General features: G+C 50.3%; 4 non-coding genes across 4 annotated transcripts; all 4 read left to right on the top strand.

Annotated features, from left to right (window-relative positions):
- Positions 1-15,393: 15,393 nt before the first annotated feature.
- TRNAR-CCG lies at positions 15,394-15,466 on the top strand. Its single transcript has one exon. It is a non-coding gene; the product is annotated as a tRNA-Arg (tRNA).
- Positions 15,467-17,767: 2,301 nt separating this feature from the next.
- TRNAQ-CUG lies at positions 17,768-17,839 on the top strand. The gene has a single exon. It is a non-coding gene; the product is annotated as a tRNA-Gln (tRNA).
- Positions 17,840-18,564: 725 nt separating this feature from the next.
- On the top strand, positions 18,565-18,637 carry TRNAK-CUU. The gene has a single exon. It is a non-coding gene; the product is annotated as a tRNA-Lys (tRNA).
- Positions 18,638-26,374: 7,737 nt separating this feature from the next.
- TRNAE-UUC lies at positions 26,375-26,446 on the top strand. The gene has a single exon. It is a non-coding gene; the product is annotated as a tRNA-Glu (tRNA).
- The last annotated feature ends 577 nt before the right edge of the window (positions 26,447-27,023 follow it).

Genomic DNA, 27,023 nt, shown 5'->3' with positions numbered 1-27,023 from the left:
CCAGGTAAAGCAGAGATGGAGGCAACTTCAGCCACTGGAGACAGCCCCAGCGAGCGCTGCAGCCCGCCCCGGGTGCGGGGGGGTGTTTGCAGACACAGGAAGGGAGCAGCTGGGAGCGGTGGGTGCTGGGAAGAAGGAGGCAGGAGAACAAAGCCCAGAGATGGGACATGGGGCAGCTCCTGGGGGCGGGGCTCTGGCACAGCCCGGGGGCGGGGCAGCTCCGGGGGGCGGGGCTCTGGCACAGCCTGGGGGCGGGGCACCTCCTGGGGGCGGGGCTCTGGCACATTGTGATGCGGGAACCCGGGCTCAGCAGCTGGTCTCTGGTGGCCACGTGCTGCCAGCAGCGCTGGAGCCGCCGGGGCCGGAGCGGAGCCGCTGTTCTCAGCTGCAGCCGGGATCTGCCCCGGCCCCGCGGGGATCCAGGTGGGGACAGAGCCTGGGGCCCGGGGTTCCCCGTTGTGTGGCTGGCGGGGGCGGAGGGAGAAGCCGGAGCGGCAGGCGGGGGAAGGGCTGTGGGGCAGGTGGGGGGTTGAACGGTCTCTGTGCAGCCGGGAAAGTCCAGGGGGAGAGTGTGTGTGAGTCGGGGGGGGAGATACCTGCATCCTTCTCCTGTTTGTGCCACTTCCTCCCAGTACTGGTAACAAGTCTCTCTGGTTCTCCCCTTTTCTCTCCACTCACCACACAGGACTGTCAAACCCAAGGAGATTCCTCGTTTTTCCTAAAATTATTGACTCTCTAGTCTCTTCTTTTCCCCAATTTTCTCCATAATTCTCAAATGTCAATTTAAATTCTCCTCATATTTGGGGGGGGCTTCCCCCCACCCCCCATTTCATCTGCAGCACTTCGTCCGTGTTTGGGTGGGAAATTGTTGCCCTGAGTCATTCCCAAAAGGGATGGGGTTCCTGGGTGCTGTTTGGGGGAGCCCTGAGACACAGCTCCCTCTGGGGTGGAGATGGGGTGGCCGTTCTCTGCCAGCCACAGGGCATGGCTGGGGCACCGGTGGGGAAGGAGGAACCAGTGTCCCCTATGGAGCCTGCCCAGCCCCTTTGGTTCTGCTCCTTTCTAGCCTTTTGTTCAGAGACTTTATTACTGCAGAGGCTGAAAAACGTCTGTGGATTTACCCTGGCAGGAGGGGTCAGGTCTACACTGTAATAAAGAGATCAAGCATTTCCCAGCATGGCAGAGTCTCGGATGTCTGTCTGCAGGAAAGGGCCTGGGGAATTGTGATGTGAAATGAACTAAAGCCTGTTCTGAAACCCCCACAACTGCCCTTCTCGCCCTGCCAGGCTGCTGAATGACGCCCACGTCTTGCTCCGGTTCATCCCATCCTCCCGTGGGACAGGGGAGAGAAATGGCTGCAGTGGAGCCAGCCCAGGTAGGGGTTATTGGGGGGCTGCTGGTGGGTTCCTACTGGAGGGAGAGGGGCTGTAAATACTGAAGAGGTGGCAACTTCAGGAGACTTACGTCTGGAGGGGGCAGGGAATACCCTGGGTGAAGAAAGGGAGGGGGACAGAGTGTGACAAACCTGCTGGGACTTGTTTAACATTGGCCCTGATCCTCAGAACAAAGGCTTGGATGTTGGGGGAGAAAATTCCCTAATTTTAAAACAGGAAATAGAGACACAAACCCCCTGGGCAGGGCAGGGAAAACTGACCAGACTTCTGGTGCTGAACCCTCAACCTGCTAGCCAGAGGCTGGTGTGACATGGAAAGGTAGGAAGGTGTAGGGAAGATGTCTCAGCCCCTCATATCCAGCTGCTGGCAGTGGAGAGGGTGTTAGGTTCCCTACATGGGGTTGTAACAGCCTCTGGCTCGTAGCCATGTGATGGATCTGCTGGCAGAGACAAGGGGTCTCTCTTTGTTCTTTTACCGTGATGCCCCCTGGCTGCTCTCAGCAGTGTGGGGATAGGACTCCGCCGACTGTCTCTGTCTCAGAGCTTCCATTTGATTGGTTCCTCTCCCCCATGAATAGTGGGGCTGTGAGTGGGGCAGCAGGTACTGAGTGTTGGACTCTTGCTCTTTCAGGGGCCGGTGACCTTCGAGGAGGTGGCTGTGTATTTCACCAGGGAAGAGGGGGCTCTGCTGGACCCCACTCAGAGAGCCCTCTACAGAGACGTCATGCAGGAGAACTATGAGACTGTGACCTCGCTGGGTAAGGAGTCCTGTCCCCTCAGTTATTAGAAGCTGTGGGGTCTCTGAAGAACCTGAGCAGTAATAACTTTATTTGTCATACAAGTGTTGACAAGTTTCCTTGCCCCCATATTTTTGCCTTATCTCCCACCCACTAGAATAATTTTTGGACATGTGCCTTTTTGGTGCTGTCAGTCATTTTAAAATTGCATTTAATGTATCCTTATAGGATACCTTAATAACTACATTAATAACTGTAGCTTTCATGCAGTTTCCTCATTTTAGGAGGAAAATATGCCTCCTGTAGAATTCTAAATTGAGTAAATAGGTGTATGACTCATGCATGGCTTGTGTGACAGTCAGATGAGCTCCTCTTTTAATAGGAGAGTGTATAATGTTGCCATTCAGGAGCCCATGGGTGAAGGAAGAACAGAGCCATGTGAGAGGAGGAGAAGGGGGGGAGTAAATAATTCTGGGGTGGCAGGACATGGGGAGGGTGCGTGCAGGATTAGTGCTAAGAAGCAGCAATAAGGAAACAGATCAACAGGGCCAGACGTGTACCCAGAAGCCTCCTACTGCAAGAGAAGCCCAACAAAGAAACCAACAGAACTCCACTGGCCATCACATACAGTCCCCAGCTCAAACCTCTCCAACACATCATCACTGATATACAGCCCATCCTGGACAGCGACCCCTCGCTTTCACAGGCCTTGGGAGGCAGGCCAATCCTCACCCACAGACAACCCGCCAACCTTAAGCATATTGTCACCAGCAACCACACACCACACCATAGTAACTCTAACTCAGGAAACAATCCATGCAACAAACCTCGATGCCAACTCTGCCCACATATCTACACCAGCAACACCATCACAGGACCTAACCAGATCAGCCACACCATCACCAGTTCATTCACCTGCATGTCCACCAATGTAATATACGCCATCATATGCCAGCAATGCCCTTCTGTTATGTACATCGGCCAAACTGGACCGTCCCTACATAAAAGGATAAATGGACACAAGTCAGATATTAGGAATGGCAATATACAAAAACCTGTAGGAGAACACTTCAACCTCCCTGGACACACAATAGCAGATTTAAAAGTAGGCATCCTGCAGCAAAAAAACTTCAGGACCAGACTCCAAAGAGAAACTGCTGAGCTTCAGTTCATCTGCAAATTTGACACCATCAGCTCAGGATTAAACAAAGACTGTGAATGGCTAGCCAACTACAAAAGCAGTTTCTCCTCCCTTGGTGTTCACACCTCAACTGCTAGAAGAGGGCCCCATCCTCCCTGATTGAACTAACCTCATTATCTCTAGACTGATTCTTGCCTGCATATTTATACCTGCCCCTGCACATTTCCGCCACATTTGTATGACCAAGTGGGTATTCACCCACGAAAGCTCATGCTCCAATACGTCTGTTAGTCTATAAGGTGCCACAGGACTCTTTGCTGCTTTTACAAATCCAGACTAACACGGCTACCCCTCTGATATATTCTAACAGTGGGTTCTACCCCTTCCCCCATTCTGTGTCTGTCTTGTCTATTTAGATTGTAAATTCTTCAGGGCTATTCTTATTTGTACTGTGCCTAGCACAATGGGGACCCACTGATAGTCCTTAGGCACTAAGGTAATGAATCTGATTTATAATAATAACTCTCCTGCCACTCTAAGCCAAGGAAGCTGATCTTGGGATGTTACTGCTTAAAATGAGCTGGGGTTAAAATCATGGACTATTCTTTGTGACAAGTATCCCACAAATTGCACTGACCTCCCTTGTTTTCTTTTCCTGGAGTAAGGTTTCCAGTTTCCAAACCTGATGTGAGCTTCCAGCTGTGTAGATAAATCTCTGCATTAAGCATCTTTGCATAACTTTCATATGACTTTGTATTATGCCTCTTCACATAACCTTGTATTGGGGCTACCCATGTGTGACCTCTGTTTTCATGCAACTTTGTGTCAAGTCCTTTGATATGGGAACTTTGTATCCAATCCTTATATAGAAACTTTGTATTGAGTCTTGGTATAATGTTATAGCTCGTAAGGATAGTTAAGGTAGAAGAAAAATATCTTTTTGCTAGGAGTAGAATAAGACCTCCCCCTCCCCTTTAATCAAGTGCCCAGTTGAATGAATGAGGTGTGAATGAGCAAGGCGTGGAAGGCAGCACCTCCAGACAGCTGCAACAGTTGGAGGGGGATGGAAGCCAGACTCAAGAGCAATAAAACTTGTCAAGTGGGCTCATTAAAGAACATCAGACATATTGATGGGCTTGGGAGTTAGAAGCAAGCACCTTCTATTGAAAACACCCTCTTTGAAAATAAATGTGGCAGCATTAAGTTAACCCCCAGAAGGAGGTGCCACAGACTTTGAATCTGGTACAGATTTGCATGAGAAGGAAGCTGCTATAAATGTGAAGTGTCTTGTAGAGGACCCCAGGTCTTGTCAACATAGAATCATAGGGTTGGAAGGGACCTCAAGAGATCATCTAGTCCAACCCCCTGCTCAAAGCAGGACCAATCCCCAAATGGTCCCCTCAAGGATTGAATCATAACCCTGGGTTTAGTAGGCCAGTGCTCAAACCACTGAGCTAGCCTTCCCCCACATGGGCACATTGATCCGGATCAACAGAAGCCCGGCTCCACCCCTCCCCCATCTAACTCACCTGGCCAGTGAAGTTAAGGAGAGCAACTAGTTGGTAACAACAACAAGATGGATTGTGCTTGTGGGTGTGTGTGAGCGCATGAGTGTAATATATATCACATGCATGTGATACAGTGTTAATCGATACATGTATTGCCAAGAAATGTGGCACTTTGCCTTGTCCACCCTGAAAAGATCCTGTGCTGTACTTTAAGTACAACAGTTGGAACGAGGGGAAGAGCCGTGGGTCCCAGACCACCAGGGCTCTGAGAAAGAAGTGCTCCTGAGAGCTGCCTGCACAGGTGAGGGATTGGTTAAACCAACTCAGAAACTGTCTGTGAACACAGGAAACATTTGGGATGCCCTACAAAGACCCTGTGAACTCTCCAAGTTCAGGATTGTTCCCTGCAGATGTGGAATCATTAGGCAGATGTCACTCATGGCTTCCCTCCTATTCTGACTGACAACTGGCAGCAGGTCGCTCCCCGATCTCAATTTCCCCTGAGTGTTCTCGTGAGATGCAGACCAAAACTGATCCTTTCCTCTCTCCTCTGGGGAAGGGTTTGGGGAAAATCAGTTCCTCATAGGTTTGATGTCTCCTGCACATATCTTGGTTTGTTCATCTCTTTTTCGATTCCTGTCTCTGATATTTCCTTTCTCTCTGGCACAGGGAGTGACCTGTGTCTGGATTCTCTCTCTCTCCCATCAGGTGATGGAATGGTGAGTGAGAATAAGGAGGAGACACCCCAGCAGGAAGATGCTGAGCAAGTAGAACCACATGGGACGTTATCAGAAAGATCCAAAGGGAATGTTTCCGGGAGTTGTGCACTCCCAGAAAAAGCAAAAGCCTGTGAGACTCAGCAGAGGCCAGAGGAAAACGTGAGGAGCCACTTAGACCTTATTACAAGTGAGAGAATCAACTTGGAAGAGACACGCTACACATGCCATGAGTGTGGGAAAACCTTCAGTGGGAGCTCAGACCTTTTCACACATCAAATAATCCACAGAGGAGAGAGACCCTACACATGCTCTGAGTGCGGGAAAAGCTTCAATCAGAGCTATACCCTTATCAGACATTGGAGAACCCACACTGGAGAGAAACCCTACACATGCGCTGAGTGTGGGAAAAGTTTCAATCAGAGCTCAAATCTTATCAGACATAGGGAAATCCACACAGGTGAGAAACCTTATGGATGCTCTGAGTGTGGGAAATGCTTCATTCATACTTCAGCCCTCATCTCACATCAGAAAATCCACACAGGAGTGAGACCTTACACATGCTCTGAGTGTGGGAACAGCTTCTATCAGAGCTCTGACCTGATCAAACATCGTAGAATCCACACAAGAGAGAAACCCTACACATGCGCTGAGTGCGGGAAAAGTTTCAGTCAGAGCTCAATCCTTACTAGACATCAGAAAATCCACACAAGAGAGAACTGTAAGAAATGCCTTGATTAGGGCTGGCCAAAGATTTGTTTTTTAAAAAATCACATTTGCTAATTCTAATATAGTGATCTTTGCACCATCTTCACCGTGTTCTCTCAGCTCCCCTAGATGAGTTGCCTGCTTCTGCCTTTTGCAGCTCACACCACTTTGGGGTCAGTCCTGTGATCTTTTCTATCAACTCCTTTCCTTTTGACTCGTAGGAGTGTGTCTCCCTCCAGCCAGGAATGTTCATCAGCTCCAGGTGTGGGACAGGTTTGATTCCCAACAAGCAACACTGAGGGAAAAGCTACCTCTGCCTTACATCCACTAGGGCTGCACATGGTGTTGGCTGCTCAAGTTAGTGATCTTGGTGTAAAAATACAGTTATAGTTGTAGAGTGGATGCAGCCCAGGGGCAGTGGTTGGCATTAGCTTTCCCCTGGACCTGACCTAAACTCCATCACTTTTCCTAGTCTAAACAAACCCTGAGCAGCACGGTTATACTGTTCCCCCATTTCAAAGCAATTGTTAGTCATCAAGTTCCCCCCCCCCCCGGAACAAATTGTTTCATTCCCTGTTGCTTCAGGTTGTGCTGGGGAGCAGATATTTTTCCTACCATTTTCCTCACTTAAAATATATTGAACTATAACGAAGAGCAGGAACAGGGCAGGGATAGGGAGAAATGTCATTTCACTGGCTATAAGAACAGAAGAAGATAGGGTAAGTCAGAGGGATTCCCTTATTTCCCATCAGCATCCCAATCCCCCTGTTGTTCAGTTGGTTAGGTCAGTATTTTTTCTAAAGGGCTGGGAAGATGAGTCCCTAGTAAATGGCTTGGAACGAAGCACGATACCCCTGCATTTGGCCCCCAAAGCAGTTGTGGCCTGGGCCCTGCAGGAGGTGACTCCTGAAGATATCGCCTTCCTAATCAGGTGTGTGTTGCCTATTATTTGGGAAATGCAATTCCTAGCTAGGTAGGGAGGGGGGAAAATGGAAGTGATGTTTCTGTTCAGCTCATGAAATCCGTGTTGAATGTGATATAGCTGCAGAAAGAGACCTATTTTCCATACCTACCTGACTTTTGGTGTTTTACAAGGATTCTAAGCCACACCTGAATTTAGTCCCTAATTTAAATCTGTGCCACCAGATTAAAGAAATGAAAGGGCATAGTTGGGGGAGTTGTACCTCACTATCACTATTGATACGTTGTGTGGTTGGTGAAGAATTCTATACCAGAGATGTGTAAAATTACTCCAAGAAAGTTCAAAGATTCGACAAGAACTCGGGGAGAAACTGCAGATATTTATTTTCACCCTAGAGATGGAAGCTATGGTGACCTGTGGCCCAGGTAAACTATTTTTAGAATGCTGCTCCCTAGTTAAGTGGCATTGGTCACTCCTAAAGGACGCCATGATTAAATTCAGCACAACTGTCTTTTACCATTTGGATCCAAAGTTTCATGAAGCACAGAGAGAAACAGCTGATTCCTTCAGAGCCATTCCATGCCTATGGGTCCCAATCTGGCTGCCTTGTTGGACAAGAAGCACTTCCATACTGGGCAAATGATGGTAGCCAATGAGGGAATGTATCAGATTCCAAGTTCAGACCGCAGGATTCATGAATGCTGAGTCCTGGCTCTGTGGTTTGGTCTCTTAGTTTTGCTATTAAGTCTTAAGCATTTGTATCACTTCTCCACCTCCTGCTACTTTGAAAGATTAGAAGGTGTGGAAATAGAGCACAGGTGGTTTTCTCATGATGCAGCCTACCCACTAGCATGAGAGCCCTTCTACCCACACTTTTGGGAGAAGACCCAGGGTGAAATGAACTCACAGAAATGGAAGGCTCCTAGGTTATTGCAGAATGTGACTTCACACAAAGCTCACTGGGTGGAAATGGGAATTAAGAGAAAACTGCCCTATAGGTTTATATTTTATAATCTTTGAATAAATTGTTACCAGCGACAATGAAATTAAACATGAAGTTAATTAGTGTAAAGTAAGAGGCTGATTATGTGATAACTTTCAGTGTTACAATATAATTCAGGTTTTCTTCTAGTTCTCTCGCTGCTCCTCCTCCTATATCGGAAATGGTGGCTAATCTTGAAAAGTAAAACCTCACTCCAAAGGAATTAGAGTGGGGGAACATGGGAGAGAAATAGCATGTATGAAAATAGAGCCCCAGTGTAGACTGTAAATATTTCTATTTCAAATGGAATTTATTTTGATAAACTTTAAAATAAATATTCTGTGAAGAGGAAAATTGCTTGAGTCAAGATGTGTAACCTTCTCCTGAGTTAGAGGGTAACAGCCACAGAGTTCCCCAGTTCACTTGTTTGCTAAACAAAGACACATCGGGCAGGAGAGGTCAGAATTTAAAGTGGTGATGGATGCAGGATGATTGATTTTTGCAACCAGTTATTTTTATGGGTGCTGAGGTCCCTTTTCCTTTTGAGGAGGCAGCTGTTAGAGCCCAGCTGCTTAACCCTCAGGCCTGGCCATGGAAACCTCCCCGTAATTGGCCTTATGTGTCTTTCATGTTTGATACCTTTGGGGTTCGCACGTCCACACTACATGCGGTTTACAACAGCAGATACTTTGAGAAAACTGCCGGGCTCAGTCGGGCTGTTCCAAACTGACGTTGGGCAAAACTCTGCCTCACTTCGTCTAGAGTGGGTCATGTGACGAAGTCTCCATGGCAACTAATGGCCAGGCCCGTCCCCTCTGCAGGGGGATGCTAAAGGTGTGGGAGAACAAAGAGATCAGGTGACCTCCTGGCCTGGGAAGGAGACAGAGCCCAGAGAGGAGGAGCTGGAGAGGGGTTGGCAGTTTTCTGGCTGGGAAATGGAGGGGAGCCCCCATGGGGCTTGGGCCTCCCAATGAGCCTGTGGCCTCCCTGGGGCCCCAGATGGACCTAACTAAAGGGTGTCCTGTTGTCTGTACTGGCAAGACCTATTTTGGACTGTGTTCCTGTCATCTAAATACACCTCTGTGTTACTGGCTGGCTGAGAGTCAAATCTGACTGTGAAGTGGGGGGGCAGGACCCTCTGGCCCCCCCAGGACCCCACCTGGGCGGACTCGCTGTGGGAAGTGCACGGAGGGGCAGAGGATGCTGAATGCTCCAAGGAGAGACCCAGGAGGTGAAGCCGTGTGAGCTTTTTCCCCTGAAGACAGTCTGCTCCAAGGGAGAGGAGGCTCCCCAGAGTCCTGCGTGGCTTTGTGGGGAGCAGTTCCAGAGCATCGCCCAGGGACTCCGTGACACCCCTCACTCCCGACCCGTAGCTCCTGCTATCCCAGTCCTGACCTCCAGACTCACAGCTCTGCTGGTGCCCCTCACTCCCAACCCGCAGCCCCTGCTATCCCAGTCCTGACCTCCAGACTCACAGCTCTGCTGGTGCCCCTCACTCCCGACCTGCAGCCCCCTGCGCTCCCCCCAGCTCTAGTGGTGCCCCTCATTCCCGACCCGCAGCCCCTGCTATCCAGTCCTGACCTCCAGACTCACAGCTCTGATGGTGCCCCTCACTCCCGACCTGCAGCCCCCTGGGTTCCCCCCTGCTCTAGTGGTGCCCCTCACTCCCGACCCGCAGCCCCTGCTATCCCAGTCCTGACCTCTAGATTCACAGCTCTGCTGGTGCCCCTCACTCCCGACCTGCAGCCCCCTGCGCTCCCTCCAGCTCTGACGGTGCCCCTCACTCCCGACCCGCAGCCCCCTGTGCTCCCTCCAGCTCTGACGGTGCCCCTCACTCCTGACCCGCAGCCCCTGCTATCCCAGTCCTGACCTCTAGATTCACAGCTCTGCTGGTGCCCCTCACTCCCGACCCGCAGCCCCCTGCGCTCCCTCCAGCTCTGACGGTGCCCGCACTCCCGACCCGCAGCCCCTGCCATCCCAGTCCTGACCTCCAGACTCACAGCTCTGCTGGTGCCCCTCACTCCCTACCTGCAGCCCCCTGCGCTCCCTCCAGTTCTGACAGTGCCCCTCACTCCTGATCTGCAGCCCCTGCCATCCCAGTCCTGACCTCCCCTGACGTTATGAGTGTAATATAGTATTTCATTGAAAGGTGACAGGGCCAGAAAGTGTTAATTAACTCACCTCACCCACTGACCTGACCCATGGGTGAACCTTAAGAACTCTGTAAATGAATAGAGCTTTGAAATGCAAGTCTGCATTGTTAGAGGTAGAAGGGGAGATGTTTGCTCAGGGCTTGTGATGTCAGCAAACAAGTCTTGTCTATTGCTGTAGTTTTAATTCAAAGATCAAAAAAAGGAATATTAACATTTATGATGATACTTGAGTAAAATAGTATTATTGTCTCTGTGTCTCTTTGAAGGTTGTGCTAACCTGGATCGGAACTGTTTAATGGGTAAATTACCCTGTGCTAATTGCCAGGATGTTTGGGAGAAGAAGTTAAGCCTGTTGTTTTCTCAGGCTGAAAGGCTGCTGGAAATATATAAGAAGCCTGGGACATGATCTTGCTTCATCTCAGATCTGCTTTGGGTTTCAAGATGGGGAAATCTTAAGCCATAAGGATTGAGATCCCGAGTCACTGACTGGAACCACCCTGAATATGGACATTGGACTATAACCTCTGGACTATTTCTAAAAGGACTTTTGGCAACTACAAGCTCACGTCTGCTATGCATCTGAACCTCAAGAATTGAATTCAAGTCTGTCTGTATATTGATCTTTTAACCAACACTCACTCTCTTTTCTTTTTTAATAAATTTTAGCTTAGTTAATAAGAATTGGCTGTAGCGTGTATTTTGGGTAAGATCTAAGTTATAATTGAACCTGGGTGTGTGGCTGATCCTTTGGGATTGGAAGAACCTTTTCTTTTATATGATGAGATAAGATTTTCAGGAATCATCATCATATCTGACGTGTGTGTCTGGACGGAGGCCTGAGGCTGGGCACTTTAAGGGAACTGCGTTGTTTGGAATTCTGAGTAACCAGTGAGGTGCTACAGAAGCTGTTTTGTGCTGGTTGGTAAATCTAAGTATTGGAATAATGACCAGCATTTGGGGTTTGTCTGCTCCGTTCTGTTTGCAGTTCACCCTTATTGAGTGACCTCAGCTGGCTCCCACAGGCAGCACTGTCACACTGCTCCTTTCTAGTCACACTTTCTACACATCTAACATTAGTATATAATGTAATACAGATCTATCCCAACACCTGTGGGAGGTCCTCTGGTAAGGCGGATTCGGCGGCATGCCTGCGGGAGGTCCTCTGGTAAGGTGGATTCGGTGGCATGCCTGCGGGAGGACCTCTGGTAAGGTGGATTCGGCGGCATGCCTGCGGGAGGTCTGCCGATCCCGTGCCTTCATCGTACCCGCTGCTGAATTGCCGTTGAAGCAGCGGGACTGGCAGAGCTCCCGCAGGCATGCCGCCTAATCCACATTACCAGAGGACCTCCTTCAAGCATGCTGCCAAATGCAGCCTGACTGCCACCCTCACAGCAACCAGCAGACCACCCCCCGTGGCTTGCCGCCCCAGGCACGCGCTTGCTGCGCTGGTGCCTGGAGCCGCCCCTGTCCCTGACCCAGGGCAGAGGATACTGGAAGCTGAACATCCAGAGCCTGCAAGATAAAGGAGCAGGGGGGCAAGGCCTGGCGGTGCTGGCAGAACGGGAAAGCATCAGAGGGTTCTATGGCAACCAGGGGATTGGTGGGAGTCGGTGAGGGAGGAGTTGGTGGCTTTGTTCCGGCGGCTGGGGAAACACCACAACATTAAAGAAACCAACGGTGCCAAGTCCTGCAGTGTCGCCTGTGGGATTTCCACAAGAGCATCCAGGCAGGGGAGCCAGTCAGCGTGTGACTGTACGATCGGATCAAGTGACAGCTGCCCGAGTTCCAGGAGATGAGGCTGCAGTTGGCTGATATGAGCGGGAGCACCGAGTGAAGGGAGGGGCGGCCTCCCCTGACATTTTTGCAGCCTGCAGGGAATGGAGACAAAGCAGGGGGATGGGGAGGACTCAGGGAAGGACCCGCGGATCCGGTAGTGCAGGACCACAGTTGCTGGAGGAGGAGAGAGAGTCCCGCAAGAGGAAGCCGCTGGTGGGAAGCAATAAGTGCAGAGTGGAAGCCACCCAGCTGAGAGTCACAGGGGTCTAGAAAGCAAAACAGCAGCAGGTCCCATGGTGTAATGGGCAGCACTCAGGACTTTGAATCCTGGTATCTGAGGTCAAATCTCAGTGGGACCTCTGGCAGGTACAGTGGTTTGCTGCAAAGCCTTGGAGCTCAAGGTGCTTGGTTACCCTCTCCCTGGCTGAACTAGAGTGGATGTTTTTTTCTCCTCCTCCTGGGTCACTGATGCCCACTGGAGATGGGTCTCTGGTCCAGCTGGTTCGCTAGAGGGTGGGGTCCTAGAACTTAACAGCCTGGCTAGAGATTCCTGCGGGTTGACCTGATGGTTGGGTTTCTTGCTGCTTCACCTGATGCCCACAACTTTGGTCCCTGTAGCTGCAGCTCTTCCTCTTGCCCACATGGCATTTAAAGGAAGCAGGGCCAGGGCCAGGCTTCCCAGGCTGCAGCCCAGCACCTCTCCTCCTCTGGGCACCTAGAGCAGAGGCGGCTGGTGCTGACGGCTCCAAGGGAAGGCTTAAAAGCCACAGAGCAACTGAGGGCAGGGCCAGAGGAGGGCAGGACCATGCCTATGTGCAGCCTTCAGACAGGCACAAAAACACCCAGCCAGCCTGCTCCCTGCCATGCCAAACGCCCACTGAAGGCCACCCACTGACCAGCATGCGGGGCGGCTGCTGATGCTCTGTGGCCAGCAGCAGAAGATGGTAGGAAAGCAGGGCCAGCCCCCTGGTGGGGCCTCTTACCGTTCCCACTCAAGGTGCTGGCTTTGGCAGTGGGGCAGGAGATTTTACCCCAAGAGGCTTTTCCCCAGCTGGCGAGAAGCAGAGAAACACCCAGGCTCCCAAGGGGCTATGTAGCAAGTACCCTCCAGCACAGGGACAGGCACACACTTGGAAGAGAGAAACTGCTCCACACTCTAGCCCGGGCAGCCGCCCATTTTCTTTGGCAAGTCAGGAAGGGCAAAGGCGAGACTGGAAGCACCTGGGGCTTATGCCCCAGCCTTTGTGACACGCAACCCCCAACTCCTGCCTGGGGCTCTAGCTGAAGCCAGAGCATTGGCCTGAGCGGCCAAGAAGAGGTTCCAGCTCTGAAGGGAGCAGGACGTTCAGCACAACAGTAAAGCTGCACAAGCACAATCACGAAGGGACTTGAATCCTCAATCGCCTGATCCGAAGTCAGACGCCTTATCCATTAGGCCACGTGGTCACACAGAAAAAGGCCCTCCAGGCACTTCTTTGGGAAAGGCCGACACTGACGCCTCCAACGAAGTGGGGATTCACCCACGAAAGCTCATGCTCCAATACGTCTGTTAGTCTATAAGGTGCCACACGACTCTTTGCTGCTTTTGCAGACGCTGTGTTTCTCGGGTCAGCTACTGAGGGGGGCCGAGACTCTCTGGGCACAAGAAGTCGAGTTCCCAGTGAGATGTGAGACTTAATTCTCTGGAGCCAGGTGCAGGGCTTTGACAGGGAGGCTCAGGCATGGGGGATTGAGGTGCAGCGGATGGACCGGCTGTCTAGGCACAGAGATTTAGTCTCACTGAGGCACAGGAGGGAGGAGGAGGAGGAATCCTGCTGACAGGCAGTGGCTGTGCAGAAAAAGAGGAGGGGTTCTGGGGACTTTTTTTGCTTCTCTTTTGCCTGCCTACTCACTCTTGTGGTGAACGGTGAAGATGGTCCCAACAAGCCCAGATAGCTCAATTAGTAAAACATCAGGCTCTTAATCTGAGGGTTCAGGGTTCTAGACCCTGTCTGGGTGCTCAGCTTTTAAGTTGCCTTGTGTGCCAGGAGCCAAGTTCTGTTCACAGCCACACAGGGATTCCCAGAAGCTGTGGCCATTTCCTGGGAAGGTTCCTTTCCTTAGCAATCAGGAGAGAGGCCACATCCACAGGAGCAGGTGGAGAAAGCGTTCTCTACAATGGTGCTTAGATCAGGATAATCCCCCATGCCTGAGCCTCCCTGCCAAAGCCCTGCACCTGGCTCCATAGAATTACATCTCACTGGGAACTCGACTTCTTGTGCCCAGCATCTTGCCCCCCCCTCAATAGGTGACCCAAGAAACACATTGTCCACCTTTTCCAAAGAAGTGCATGAAGTAGGCATCCACATGGCTTAACAGATAAGGCTTCTGACTTTGAATCAAGAACTTGCGGGGTCAAGTCCCTTTGTGCTTTTGTTGCTGCAGTTTTACCTTTCTCACCCTGTTCCTGCCTGAGTTCCTGGGTTCATCTGGCAGTGGAAGGGGCTGGAGGCCAGTGGCGCGGGGAGGAGGTTGAGCTGGACCCTGAGCTAGACTAGACCCTGGCGGTGAGAGTCTGGCCACCACTTGCCGCTCCATCCTGGTGTCCCCCAATGGGAATCATTTTGGGAGGGAAGTGGGGCTTCAGCCTCCCCTCCCCGATTTTAGCTGTTTCCCCTGCTCCCCCCCAGCTGTGCTACTGAGTGGAAGTGTCCTGTGCCCATAATCAAAACCCTCTTCTGCCAGCACCAGGCCTCCTTCTTCTTACACTGGGCCTGCAAGCGAGGGGGCGGCTGGCACAGCGCCAAGAGTCTAACCTGTGTGGCAGGAGGCGGCTGACGCCCGCAGCCTGCTGGGGAGCTCCCAGAAGTTATTAAGGGACAGAGACTCCTCAATGCCCTTAGTAACAAGGGTTTGGGGTTCACTAAGGCCAGTAAGGGGGTCACTATGTTGGCCCTATAACCCTGGGTGTCAGGTCATTGCCCAGCTTTGATCTAGAGCTCGAATCCCAACAACCAACCAGCAGCCCACAGCCCACAGCCTCCCCCTGGGTCTGTCCCACCTGGTTCCTCCTTACAGGCCGACCTTACCCCACTTCCAGCCCCGGATTCACTCCCTAATCATCCTACTGCCACTCAGAGCCACAGCCGTGGAGGTGCTGAAGGAGGGAGGGGTGACTCTAGGGTGGGGTTCTTCTCTAAAGATGGCTGGCAGAAAGGTGGTGCTCAGCTCTGTCAGCGACCTGCCCAGGTGCCTCGCTGCCAGGGGATGCAGACGTTTCTGTAAGGCCATTAAATGGAGTATTTGGCTCCTGAGTGAATGTGAGGAATGTGCAATTATGAGAGGGAATTTCCATCCCTCTTTCATGCACAATTAAGAGCCCCAGTGGCCTAATGGATAAGGCATTGGCTTCCGAAGCCAGAGTTTGTGGGTTCAAGTCCCATCTGGGGTGAAAACCTCCTTCCTTCTTGTATATTGTAAAGAAACCTTGGTCTTATTTTCACCAAGGAAGCTGGGAGATGTTGGAACACAAAGTACTGCAGCTTGGGAACAATCCCCCAGAAATAGCATCTTCCACTTGAAAAATGCTTTCTAGACCCATCAGTAGCAAACACTTAATACTAGTGTTTGTCTGAGAATAGAGTGAAGGGAAGTGTTTACTCCGACACCTCAGTGAAAGAGCAAGGCCATTCTGAAAGAGAATGGATCTGTCTGGAGACAAAGCACACCTTGAGAATGAGCAACAGTGTGAAAAGAGGTTCAAATGTGTGTTAGGTGTTAGTTAGGTTGGTCTGACAAATTTCAAGAAAATACCAATGCTCGTAGACTGATGCGGACACTGGCTGCTTCTGATCTTTTACTGAGAGGTCATTGAGAAATATTTTCCTTAACTATGTTATGGAATATTGGGTGGGCTATGAAGGCACCATTCTTCCTTTCGCCCTTGGAGACAACATGGCTACATGGCATGCGGCCAGTACTCACCTTCCAGTCAACTGCTAGAGAAGACAACACAGACAGGGATGGCAGCAGGGCAGACTGGAGCTCCACGGAGACAGTGGGACCAGGTCTCATCAACGGGGAGGTGGCCACCCCAGCATGCACAAGGCTGAGCCAGCAAGTGTGGTGTGCGCTTCACTGTGTCCCTACTCACTGCACATGGTGGTGGAGGGCAGTTACTGAGTTCGGTTGGTCTGGCAAATTTAGGGCTTGGCTACACTTGCAGATGTAGAGCACTGGGAGTTAAACCACAGCAGGGAAACCGCTGCCGAGTGTTCACACTGACAGCTGCAAGCGCACTGGAGTGGCCACATTAGCAGCTCTGGCAATGCCACAGAGAGCAGTGCAGTGTGTTAGCTATCCCAGTGTGCAAGTGGCTGCAACGTGCTTTTCAAATGGGGGACGGGGGTGGAGTGTGACAGGGAGTGTGTTGTGTGTACGTGGGGGGAGTGACAGTGTGTTTGGGGGGGCTGAGAGTGTGTTAGCATGTTGTCTTGTGTGTTCAGACAGCAGCAGACCCCCACCTCCCCTCATACACACTCACAACAGCAGCATTCCACACTAATGGTTGCTTTGTCCTAGAGCAGATAAGCAGCCGGCTGTCAGAAACAGAGCTTTGAAAGGGGATATCTGCATGCCTGCAGCCGATTTCAAAACAATGACCAGAGTGGGCACTTGACTTCAGGGGATTTTGGGACATTTCCTGAGGCCAATCACAGTGCAGTGATGCAACACGTCATCCACACTGCTGCCAGGGCGTTTCAGCAGGGCTCAGCGAGCTTTATACTTCTCATGGAGGTGGATTACCAGGAGAGCTCCAGCTGCAGAGCCCAGGTGCTCCATGTGCCTTGCGAGTGTGGACACCTCAGGAGTTAGGGCATCCGGGGCTGCTTTAATGGGCTCTAACTTGCAAGTGTAGCCAAGCCCTGAGACTATGTCACTTGTGTGACTTACTTGTGCTATTGTAATAAATACAATAGACGTGCAATGGTCAGAAATTGCACCAGCAGAGAAGTATATTAAAGGGAAACCCTAAGGAAATTAAGAGTTTAAATTATCCTCCACATGTCCCGTGTCCCACTAAAATGAATCCAACCCACAGGGCACGTGGGCAGAAGTATCGGTGTCAGGATGCTACATTGTTAGCACAGTAAATGAAGCTGCAAAATAAATGATGCTTAAATGACCTCACTCTATTTTTTTACAATCCGGTGTTAAGAGGTAATAGATACAGATGGACACCAGGCAGGGTCGTTTGGAGGATGAAGCCTTTATGCTTCCATCCCCCACCACTGTCAAGTTTTAGCCAATTAGGACAAGTCAGCAAATAAGAACAACCTCAGGTCTCAGTAACTGCTGCAGGTAGCAAAATCCTACAAGGAGCAGTTTCTGGCACTACACCTGCCCAGCTCTGCTCCCTGGCTCTTCTCAGGCTCCTGCTCTCTCCTTAGCTCTGCCCCACTCTGGCCCAGGAAGGGCCAGCTCCCACGGAGGATGGGACCCCCTGGCCTGGTGACTCCCTCATTACACTGCCTGGCCTGTCAGTGCGGCTAACTTGGAGCTTTGGCCTCTCCCGATTGCCCAGGGGACTGTCAGTCTCAGGGTCCTGATTTCCCATTGGCCCTTTCCCCTTCTACTGGGACTGGGAACTAGCCAACCAAAACCCCCACTAAGCTTTAGTAAGGGGCCAACGGTCCCTTACATGAGCCGGCCCCATGAGGGTCACTGATGGCCAGAGAAGGGAGCATGAGCTGGTCCCATGGTGTAATGGGCAGCACTCAGGACTCTGAATCCTGCAATCTGAGTTCAAATCTCAGTGGGACCTTGTGGTAAAGCCCTGGAGCTCATACTGCTCCACTTCCCTGTCTCCAGCTCTGCAAGAGCAATTTTTTCCCCTCCTGCTGGATGGGTCAGGGCTCTAGAACTGACACCTGAGGGTTGGGATTCTCACGGCTTCACCTGGTGCCCACAAGTCTGGCACTTGCCACTGTGCTTGAAGGAAGCAGGGCTGGGCAGGTGGGAGCCCAGCACTTCTCCTCCTCTGGGCACCTAGAGCAGAGGCGGCTGGTGCTGACAGCTCCAGGAGAAGGCTTAAAAGCCACAGAGGCCAGGGCAAGAGGAGGAGAGGACCATGATTATGTGTGGCCAGCAGACAGCCACAGGGCCAGCCTGCTCCCTGCTGTGCTGAACCCCACTGAAGGCCACCCACAGACCGGCATGCAGGGCAGCTGCTGCTGTTTCTCAGGTCATCTACTGAGGGGGCTGAGACACTCTGGGCACAAGAAGTTAAGTTCCCAGCGACAAGTGAGACTTAATTGTATGGGGCCAGGTGCAGGGCTTTGGCAGGGAGGCTCGGGCATGGGGGATTGAGGTGCAGCGGATGGACCGGCTGTCTAGGTACAGAGATTTAGTCTCCCTGAGGAGGAGAAGGAATTCTGCTGCCAGGCAGTGGCTGTGCAGAAAAAGAGGAGGGGTTCCTGGGACGTTTTTTGCCCCCGCTTTGCCTGCCTGCTCACTCTTGTGCTGAACGGTGAAGATGTTTCCTAACAAGCCTAGGTAGCTCAGTTGGTAGAGCATCAGGCTCTTAATCTGAGGGTCCAGGGTTCAAGCCCCTGTCTGGGTGCTCGGCTTTTAAGTTGCCTTGTGTGCCAGGAGCCAAACTCTGTTCACAGCCACACAGGGATTCCCAGAAGCTGTGGCCATTTCCTGGAAAGGTTCCTTTCCTTAGCAATCAGGAGAGAGGCCACATCCACAGGAGCAGGTGTAGAAAGTGCAGTCTCTGGCTGCCAGGAAGTGCTGTGGGGCCAGGTGCTGAGAAAGCCCAGAGGGGGAGCAGCAGAGATGGGGGGAAGGGAGAGAGAGAAGCAATGAGGACAGAACACAAGTGTAAAGGGGGCATCTGGTCTGGCTATTGTGGCAAACTTCCCTGGTTTATACACGACCCTGGTGGAATTGGCCAGGGGAAGGATCTGAGTCCCCACCCCCTTACCCAGAGGCTGCCTGACCTCGAGGACTGTTAGGATACAGAGATTCAGGCCTGTCTGCAAAGGCCTGTACTTTAAGAATTTAGGTGTATTTTTATCACTTAGCTAGTTATAAAGATATAAGAGAAAGAATAAAAAATCACTGTCTGTCTGTGTAATGGCCTTCTCTTACTGTGACAGTCTGAGGCCTGGTTCTTCGGCTAAGCAGCAAAGGCAGCCATAAGCTGGGAAGTGTATGGTCACATCCTCACATTCCCAACTAGTCACACTGAAATAAGGTGCTATTGGGCTGTTAGGAATACAATCCTGTCCTGATATTCCATCACCTCCAGAGAAAGGGAAACTTAGTTTGGTAGCATCCTGTCTGGCAAGAACTCACTTATCAATAGACACAGCTGGAAAACCCTTATGTCTGTATAGATGTAGTTGTGAAATCCTCCCTTCTGTATTGTTTTGTATGTTTATTTGCATGGTCTCTGTCTGGTTCTGTGATTGTTTCTGTCTGCTGTATAATTAATTTTGTTGGGTGTAAACCAATGAAGGTGGTGGAATATAATTGGTTAGATAATCACGTTACAGTATATTAGGATTGGTTAATTACATTTCAGTAAAATGATTGGTTAAGGAATAGCTAAGCAGAACTCAGGTTTTACTATATAGTCTGCAGTCAATCAGGAAGGCGGGGGGGGGGATGGGAACAGGGACTGGGGATGGGGGAATTGGGATCACGTTTTGCTACAGGGGGAAATGGGAACTGGGATGGGAACAGAAACAGGGACACAGACAAGGCTCTGTGGTGTCAGAGCTGAGAAGGGGACACTAAGGAAGGAAACTGGAATCCTGCTTGCTGGACGTTCACCCCAATAAACATCAAATTGTTTGCGCCTTTGGACTTCGGGTATTGTTGCTCTCTGTTCATGCGAGAAGGACCAGGGAAGTGAGAGGGTGACGGAATAAGCCCTCTAACACTGTCATTTGTTGCTCTAGGCTCCATTCACATCCCACTCCTGACACAATCACTGTCTTCTATCTGACGAAATAGCCTAATTTCAACCTCTCCTGTAACATTACACCACCAACTATTTAGCATTTGTATGAGAGAAGTTGGAGGGAATTCAAACATCTTCAAATGGCAAAACTTTTCCCCCGGCCTGGTCAGTGAATCCTATGGTGAGAAACTTTCTGTGCGTTTCAGTTTCTTGTATTGTTGGATGGGGCCTGAGGTGCTGAAAGGGAAATGTCCATGGAAAACTTGGACATCACTGTTGTCCAAAAAAAGGCAGGTGTTAGACACAATCGCTTCTCGTATTCCCGTGGAATCTGAGTCTAGCTGAAGAATTTCTGTCTATCCTAGAGAGAATCATTCCATTGTAAATACAAATGAAATGAGATCTTCAGGTCGAGTCAGCGCCTTTTAAAAATATTTACTGAGAAAAAAGCCATTCTTTGTCTTGTTGATAAGGACAAGAAGCCCTCTTTTCCTTTCAATTTCAAATGCAAAATGAATGGAGATTTTCATTGAAAGACTTCTGGTTTTTAGAGGGAATTGAACCCAGGCCATGGCTGTTTAAAACACAAGAACCTACTGCTTAACGCACCTGGGAGGGCTGTTTTTTTCTGACAACCAGTGTTGTTTTTCTCAGCCTCCTACGTCACCAATGTCAGACTCTGAGTGTAGTTAAGCTCTGGAATAGGCTCCCAAGGGCGTCTGTGGTGTCTCTGTCCTCGGAGGCTTTTAAGAACAGGTTGAACAAACCTCTGTCGCGGATACTCTGCATATACTTGGTCCCATAGACAACCTGCTCTGGCTCTATCTGCTACCTTCATCGTGTTTGGATGTAAAGGTGGGAAATGATGGGGAAATTGGCCCCTCTTTCAAGTTTAAATGTTGTAACTTCTACATCTAGACCGGGGTGGCCAACCTGAGCCAACGTAACTGCCAAACGTGCACCTTTGTATGCAACTGCTGAGTCAGTTGTGAACCTTGCTACCATTATCATTATCCCTTTGAAATAATGATGGTGATGGACACTTGGCTCTATATCCCAGAGTGCCCTGGACGTCTACAGGCTGCATTAGCCAATCCAACCATTTGGCACTTGCAGATGGGCACCTCTGTATTGTGCCTGAGACTTGTACAGCTATGAATGGCTGGTAGATGCCAATATTTTCCCGTCTTTTTAACCAGCACTAATACCAGGCCAGGCCAGGGCTGGGAAGAGAGAGAGAGCAGCAAGTTTCCCCTATTGTGGCTGTCTCGCTTTTTCTTGACTAGCTTCACCTCCACACCAAGTTGGGCTTTTCATATGTGAGCCTGGCTAGCTCAGCTTGCAGAGCATCAGACTTTTAATCTGAAGGTCCAGGGTTCAAGTCCCTGGTCAGGTGAAAAACTTCTCACTGTGATAATAAAAATCTGTCTTTCTGAAGTCTTGTTCAGTGTTACTCTTTCTCTCCAGGATTTTGCCTTTCCTAAGAAGGGCCTTTCTGTGGTGGGGATTGAAGGAGCAACTCCTTGACATCCCCTCTGTCCTTGCAGGCTGGAGGAATAAAGTCCTCTGGGCATATAGCATGTTCCTCCCCTGCAGACACAAACACACAGAATATTCATAAGGAATTAGAATTAGAATCCACCACTTTCCTTGGGAGCTTGTTCCTGTCGTGAATCATCCTCGCTGTTGAATATTTGTGCCTTAGTTGTAATATGAATTTGTCTATTTTCACCTTCCAGCCATTGGGTCTTGTTATGCCTTTCTCTGCTTGATTAAAGAGCCCTTTCATACCCAATATTTTCTCTCCATTAAGGCCCTTCAACACTTCAGTGAAATCGCCTTTCAATCTTCTTTTGATAAGCTAATCAGGTTGAGCTCGTTCAATTGCAAAGAGCCACCAAATGTTCTGAGGGCTGGAGAAAAATATCTTCTAGGGAAAGTGGTGGATTCTCCATCTCCTGATGTCATTTAATGAAGACTAGATGCCTTTCTGGAATGTGTTTGCCCCAAAAGTAGCTATTGTGTCATAAAGGAGGCCTGTGATATGCAGGGAGTCAGATTAGATGTTCTAATGGTCTCTTCTGGCCATCAAGTTGACTAATTTCTGAAAAGCTGAGTGTAGCATTGGGAGCAGCGTCTGATGTTTTCCTGGCTAGCCGGCTTGCTGCCTAGAACGAACGCTCCTTGAGTGGGGTGATCCACAGGGAGTAGCTCAAACCTCCAAAGTGCCTGGGCAGGGGCAGGACATTAGCACAGCAAGGGAGGGGTGTGGCAGTGACATCACAAAGGCCTTTTGCAGGCCCTCAGACTATTGGTCAAAGGTGGTGGGGAGGTGGTGACCTCACAGAGAGATGCTGACATCAGCCAGGCAGGACAGGCGCGAGGGGCCAGGGAAACCTCAGAGACCCCTGTGGCTTTGCTTCAGCAAGTCTCCTTCTCCAGGTCTCTCTTTGAGGACTGAGAGAGTATTCGGGTTCACGGACGTGAGCGCCAGGAGGAACCTCTTTCGAGTTTTCTTCTTCCCTTTTAGTGATTTTACTAGAAAACAGAAGTCCCTGTTTAGAAGGTAAGAGCCTCCTCGAGGGAAGGGGTGTCATGGGCATGTCACAGTTCGGATGCCAGTGGCCCCCCTACACTGTAAGGAAGCTCCCGCCGCCTGCTCTGTGTTCACAGGGCGGGAGAGAGCAGCATCCACGGCAGTGATTTGCTCCTGGCTGCCGGAGCAGAGCAGCAGGCTCAGCTGTCAGAACTTCCCGGAGCGATGAAAGGGGAGGGGCCCATGGCTCTGTAGCAGGAATGCAGGGCAGGCGAGTTCATGGCAGGCATTGTGGGATACTGGAGGAGGCCAGTTATGGTGATATAATGAACAGCAGCGTCTACACTGACACTCTGTCACTTTAAGTTTGCTGCAAAAAGCTCTAGACCTCTCATCGAAGTCGTTTTATTTTGTCACCAAAACAGGGCAGTTTTGTCGCCAGACGTGGCATTGCAGTGTGTACACCGGCCACAAGCTACCGACCAAGGGAGTGTTGTGTGTTTTTCACACACCTGAGCAATATAATTCTGCTGAAACAACTTTGTAGTGCAGACCTGGCCAAAGATTCACTCACACACAGCTTGCAAGGAAAACCTCACCTGCTCCTCTGCTTTGCAGAATCCAAACACAAGCAAAGCTTGTCAGGCCCTGGTGGCAATGGCAGGGAGTCAGGTGTGGGCAGACAGTGTGCTATAGTTACTCACAGGCACCATGGTTTAGCTGCCTGAAAGGCTCTATTTCATAAACAGGAAATCCTGGGTTCAACTCCCAGTGGTGCCTTGTTGAGTGGCTGTTGGGGCACCTGCTCTTGGCTACTGTCAGAAGACAAGATTCAGAGCTAGATGGGCCTTTGGTCTAGCCCAGTGTGGTTTTTCTTATGGTTTAAATAACACTCACAGGCACTGATAACAGTTACTGAATGTTTGGGAGTTAGGAGCTGGTCGGTCAGTGGTCCAGTCCCCACACAGATGACCCCTCTCCCCTCTCTGGGACAGGGGCAGGTCTGAGCTCTCACCCAAATGCTCATTGTGGCTGCCAGAATCTGTGAGCAGCTTGTTCAGTTTACAGCAAAGGTTGAGTCCTGCTTTGTGCACCGTGTGTGAGAATGAAAATCCTAAACCTCCCTTTGAAATATCGAATGCAGCAGGACGTGTTATTGTCCCTGCCCCCAAGCAGAGAGACCAATGGAGAAATGCCGTCGAGTCCTAGGTAATACTCCACTGCCATTTTACCTTTTTTGCTTGCTAAACTCCTTCTTATCTGGCCGGCCCAGGCTGTCCTCTGCCTCAGCTGCTGCTCCCGGCCTGCTCTAGAGTCAAACACGGAGGGCCCCCAGGGGAACAGAGGCTGGGACAGGGCAGCAGCCTGGGCTGGGCTGGGAAGATGCTGGGAGTTCTCGTTCCCTGAGAATTGGCCCGGCTCCCTTCTCAACAGCGAACAAATCAATTCCACGTCCCCTCCCCAGAAAAACCAGCCTGGAGCCAAGGGCAGCAGGGGACGATTCCCTGCAGTTCCCACCGAGGCAGGAGAGGACCAGGGTGTTTCTAGTAGAGCTTATGGAACTGACGTGGGGAAACCAGCCTTTAATAACAGGCAGTTCCAGTTGAAGCTCAGTGTTTTTAACAATTTCTACAACATTAAATAACCCTTTAATCCTAGTGTCACCATCCATAAAATTGCTTCAGCCTTATAGGTTCCTAAGTGCACAACTAAACATCTCTTCAAACACAAGGGAGTGGAGATCAGTCAGTGTTCAGAGTCATCCCACATAAAAGAACCATGTTGTGGTACATACTGGCCCTATCATGTGGCCATCGCCTTTCCCTCCTCTCTGTTAAAAGTTTTGGTATTTTGCACAGAAACTTTCTTCCCTCAGGAGAGTCCTGGGAACCAGGGCTGCCAGCCAGACAAACACCTTTAAGAGGCAGCGTAAGCTGCCAAAAAATGATCTCCCTCCTTCAGTTCAGTAACACCCTGAAATGTTACTTATCAGGGCAGAGCCGGAGGATTGAAAGCAGCTACATCGAACCACTGTGTAGCTAACAGGAATGAACACAAACACTCCCTTGTACCTGAAGAGATGTTTAGTTTTACCCTTGGTAAACTACAAGACTAAAGGGAAAGGCAGTGGTGGTGCCAGATATAAAGAGTGAAACACGAAACAATCATCATAGTTATGCCTATAGTGACTGCAAAATCTTTCTATATTCTTCTTATTATCATCAGTGTATTATTTTCTCTGGCATCTAGACATTGACTAGACCTTGACCAAGAAATTTGGATCTTGACAAAATATTCAACTACGCCTCGTTAAGGTAATGGACTTGACACCCACTCGGGTGTCTCCATGCAGGTTCAAGTACTAACAACAGTGGCACCTTACAGCCATAGATTTTAATCAGGGCAATACATTGATACAAATTCCTGTTAAATCATTTCTCAGCCAGAGTCCATCACCCACATTCCTTAGGGCATTGGGCCACCATGCGGACGTTTCATTTCCCGCCTAAATTTCACACAGAGACACAATTTCCTTTGCACAGATCCATGAACAGCAAAACCTCCCTGTGTCTCTTGTCTGAGCCAGTGCATTCAATTGTATTGAAACCTTCTCTCCTGCAATGGCGATGGTCAGACAGAGGGGACATGGCCACCTTCACCTCTGACAGTGAGATATTGGCTCCGCTCTTTCTTTCTGCTGCTGCTGTTGTTAGTCCATGAAACATCAGGGATGGAATGCAAGGCTGAGCTCACGCACCAATCCCCTGAAACATTTCAGTGTCCCAGAGAAATCCTGACCCCTGCTATTGCAATGATATGGTGGAGATTCGAATAGTCGCAGTGTAGAAGGAGCCTGAGGGTGTTTATTTGTGAGCTGAGGTTCCCTGTCTGACATTTGCTTTCTTTCCTGGTTCGTTATGTCTCCAGTGAGCAAACCGGTGTCACAAGGCTGGTTAAATGCTGCTTTTTAGACCAGAGAGCTGGGGTTGATATAGCATGCTGTCGCCATCAGCTGGTCAGAGTAACCAGGGTGAAAGGGTGGAATTTAGGATTCTCCCACCAAGGGGAGGTGCTGTTGGACTCATCTAGTGGGGGAGAGTCTGAAAAAGTTTCTCAGCTCCCAGAGACGGGGCAAACAAGCTGGTGCCACACACACATTTTCACAAGGAATCAGGCCCCCTGGGGAAAAACTCAAAAGAAGCCCAGGGCCAGGAATGTCAGAGAAGGGAATCACTGTTTTCCTTAAGAGGTGGGTTCGGGAAACCTGCAGGTCCTTAGATCCCTCCAGCGCCTGATAGAACCATTTGTGGGGAAGGTCTGGGGAAGCCGAGGAGGACAAGGAAAGGAAAAAAGGGCTGGCAGCTGTTGTGTAATCCCCATGCTCCCAGCAGAAGGATCTGGAGGGGTCAGCACTGTGGTTGCTTGTTGAGGACACAGAACTCACAAGATGGCAAAGCTCAGAGCCCCGTTACACGGAGTCAGAATATGATCAGCTCACACCCAGGGGGAGCAACACCCCTCCCTTGGTCTCTATGTCAGGGCTCCTATCAGCTCAGTGTCCTTCCCGCAAGAGTCGGCTGCTGAGAGGGTTGCAATGGGGTAAATGAAGGCAGAGGAGGATTGTTCCTGCTGGGTTTTCTTTGTGTTGCTCTGTGATCCTGCTGGAGGAAGCTGAAGCATGATTTGAGTTTTTTTCAGTGGCTTGGGTTGGGCTGAGATTGTGACCCTGAGTACAGGGGTTCTCTGCTCTTAGCCCCTTAGGGAATGGACAATGGAGCAGCTTCAGAAATTGGCTAGAAAGTAGCCTAAGAAAGTGTAACATAAGTGAGAAGAAAAACACCATCATCACCTCTCTGGTGGTCTAGTGGTTAGGATTTGGCACTTTCACTGCCACGGCCTGGGTTCAATTCCCAGTCAGGGAAAAGTGACTTTAAACCAAAACTGCTTCAGCTTTTCTTCACTTGCAATGTAAATAAATCCACTTTTTTTTTTCCTGATTCTCCCATCTTCCCAGTGTCTCCATGGCAGGGCCGGCTCCAGGCCCCAGCACAGTGGGGCGGTCAATGAAAGGGGGAGGCTTCAGCAGCAATTCATCCCTCTCAGAGGGAAGGACTTGAGGCCAACTGCAGCAGAGGTAGAGCTGCAGCTTTTTTATTTTTTTTTCCACTGGGGGGGGCAAAAACACTGGATCTGGCCCTGCTCCATGGAAGATAATTTGTTAAATCCCAGATAAGTGCAGTTCTATCAGTTCTCAGCCTAAATCCTTAGGTCTTAATCCTGAGGATATTGTCCCACCATGGGGCCATTTCCCGCCTCTCTTTCCTAGGGAAGCACAATTTTCCTTGCACAGACACAGGAATAGCAAGATCTTTCTCTGTCCCTTGTGCAAAGCAGGGGGCCAAATTCCATGGAAACAATGGACAAGCAGGGGCCCTGGGCACATCCAGCCCTGGCCGTGAGATGTTCCCTCCCCTCTTTCTTTATGCCCCTGTTGTTATT

Source organism: Mauremys reevesii, linkage group 12 (genome assembly GCF_016161935.1).
Source record: "Mauremys reevesii isolate NIE-2019 linkage group 12, ASM1616193v1, whole genome shotgun sequence".
Taxonomy (NCBI): domain Eukaryota; kingdom Metazoa; phylum Chordata; order Testudines; family Geoemydidae; genus Mauremys; species Mauremys reevesii.
This window is presented reverse-complemented; position numbering and strand designations above follow the sequence as displayed.